Source organism: Tasmannia lanceolata, unplaced genomic scaffold (genome assembly GCF_043159265.1).
Source record: "Tasmannia lanceolata isolate RefF3 unplaced genomic scaffold, GAP_Taslan_0.1 ptg000121l, whole genome shotgun sequence".
Taxonomy (NCBI): Eukaryota; Viridiplantae; Streptophyta; class Magnoliopsida; order Canellales; family Winteraceae; genus Tasmannia; species Tasmannia lanceolata.
In genome coordinates, this window is record NW_027518797.1 from 140,001 (window position 1) to 142,500 (window position 2,500).

A 2,500-nucleotide genomic window follows, 5' to 3' on the forward strand; every position below is an offset into this window, starting at 1 on the left:
GCCAGCAGCAACCAAGCCATAGGGTTGCAAACAGACGTGCAACCCAGTACCCACAAGGGCAGGGGTAAGCCGCCGAGCCTAGCAAGGTAGGTGTGCTCCCAAAACCAAACAACGCACAAAGGGAGCAAACACGGGCAAACAAGTGACGCCATGGCCTACTCGCCCACCGCCCTCTATATTGCCTAACCTTGGCAACCATGGTCCATTCCCCACTATATGCCATGGCCTTGTGCCCATGGTCTTCACAAGACAGCATCCAAGGCGCCTGAAAGGCCAAGGGAGCCCAACCCAGCAATGCCCAGCCAAGGCCAGGCATTCCAGTGCCTACCCGGGCAAAAACGCCCAAAGCATGCCCCATTCGTTAGCCTATCCAGGCAAAAACGCCCAAAACCAGCCCATTCCAGTGCCTATCCGGGGAAAACGCCCAAAGCATGCCCATTCCTTAGCCTATCCAGGCAAAAACGCCCAAAACCAGCACATTCCAGTGCCTATCCGGGCAAAAACGCCCTAAGCCTGCGCATTCCAGCGCCCCGCAGCATGCCACCCTCCTATAGGGTTTGCGCAACCAACCCGCCTAACCACCAGTGGCAACCAAAGGTGCTGTTAGCGACGACTTCTGAAGACGCAACGAGACGCGACGGGTTTGCGCCCAGACGCGACGAGGCGATGCGGGATCTGCGCCCAACCGTGCCTACACCCGCCGACTTGATGCGGGAGCTGCTGGCCCAAGCATGCCTAGCGTGCAAGGCCTGCGTGCAAGGCTAGTGTGCAAGGCTCGTGGGCAAGGCTAGTGCGCAAGGCTAGTGCCCAAGGTCTGTGTGCAAGGCTAGTGCCCAAGGCTAGTGAGCATGGCCTGTGTGCAAGGCTAGTGTGCAAGGCTTGTATGCAAGGCTAGTGTGCAAGGCTGGTGTGCAAGGCTTGTGGGCAAGGCTGGTGCGCAAGGCTAGTTCCCAAGGGTTGTGTGCAAGGCTAGTGCCCAAGGCAAGTGCGCAAGGCTCGTGCCCAAAGCTAGTGCGCAAGGCTTGTGTGCAAGGCTACTGCGATGGGCCAGTGCCCAAGGCTTGTGAGCAAGGCTTGTATGCATGGCTTGTGTGCAAGGCTAGCGTCCAAGGCTTGTGCGCATGGCTTGTGCGCAAGGCTTGTGTCCAAGGCTTTTGTGCAAGGCTCGTGCGCAAGGCTAGTGTGCAAGGCTTGTGCGCATTGGCAGGTAGCCCACCAGCATGCACGATCCAAATGCCACTCACGCGACAACACGGTGCCAAGCCGGGCATGGTGTGCACTCAAAACCAATCAACGGACAGAGGTCATGCGTCATGGGGGGGATCTAGCAAGGCCATGGGGAAGGTCATGGAGGACCTTGGAAGCAAGCGCAAGACGAGAGCGAATCGAACAAGGGGCCAGGACGGGGCCTTGTGCCCATGGTCTTCGCAAGACAGCGTCCAAGGCACCCGAAAGCCCAAGGGAACCCAAACCCGGCCGACACTTGCAATCGCACATGCTCTCTGCAACACACCATCAATGCCGCCCAACGGGGCCAGCACGAGCAGTCCTCCGCGGTCCCCTGGCCCTGCGCACGTTTGTCTTCGAAACCGAGCATCAATGCCACAGAAAGTGCCGGGGCGCCAGCTGGAGCCATCATCCGCGTTGCCATGGCTCGCTTGGCCTTGGCTTGCCAGGCCCCGACACGAGCAATCGCGCATTTTCTTTGCAACCGACCATCAATGCCGCCCAACGGGGCCAGCACGAGCAGTCATCCGCGGTCCCCTGGCCCTGCGCACGTTTGTCTTTGAAACCGAGCATCAATGCCACAGAAAGTGCCGGGGCGCCAGCTGGAGCCATCATCCGACGTGCCATGGCTCTGGTCCCATGGTCTTCGCAACCGAGCATTCGTGACACCCGCGGGGCCAGGACACCAACCCTTCCGACACGAGCATTCGCGCATGTTCTTTGGCCACACAACGGCGCCAGCACGAGCAAAATCATCCGCGGTGCGGTGGCCTTGCACGGCCTTTTGTCTTTGGAACCAACCATCAGTGCCACGGGAAGTGCCGGAGTCCCGGCATCCGCGGTGCCAAGTCATTGCGCCCTTGGTCTCTGCAGCGGGGCATGCCGGGCACTCCCAACCATTGCAAGCAAGCAAGCAAGCAAGAAAGAAAGTAAGTAAGTAAGTAAGTATTACATATAGGGGCGGGACATGCGGGGAGATCTGCGAAACGTGCATTACGGGGCACACGCGTACCTACCGGGGCATACCGACCCCTATTGGGGCACACGTGTGCATATCGGGGCATACCGGGCCTATCGGGGCACACGCGTACATACCGGGGCATACCGAGCCCTACTGGGGCACACGTGCGCATATCGGGGCGTACCAAGCCTATCGGGGCATACGCATGTATCCCAAGGCATACCGAGTCTATCCGGGCATACGCGTTCATACCGGGGCGTAACGGGCCTATCGGGGCATACTTGGGCATATCCGGGCAAAAAATGCCCAAAA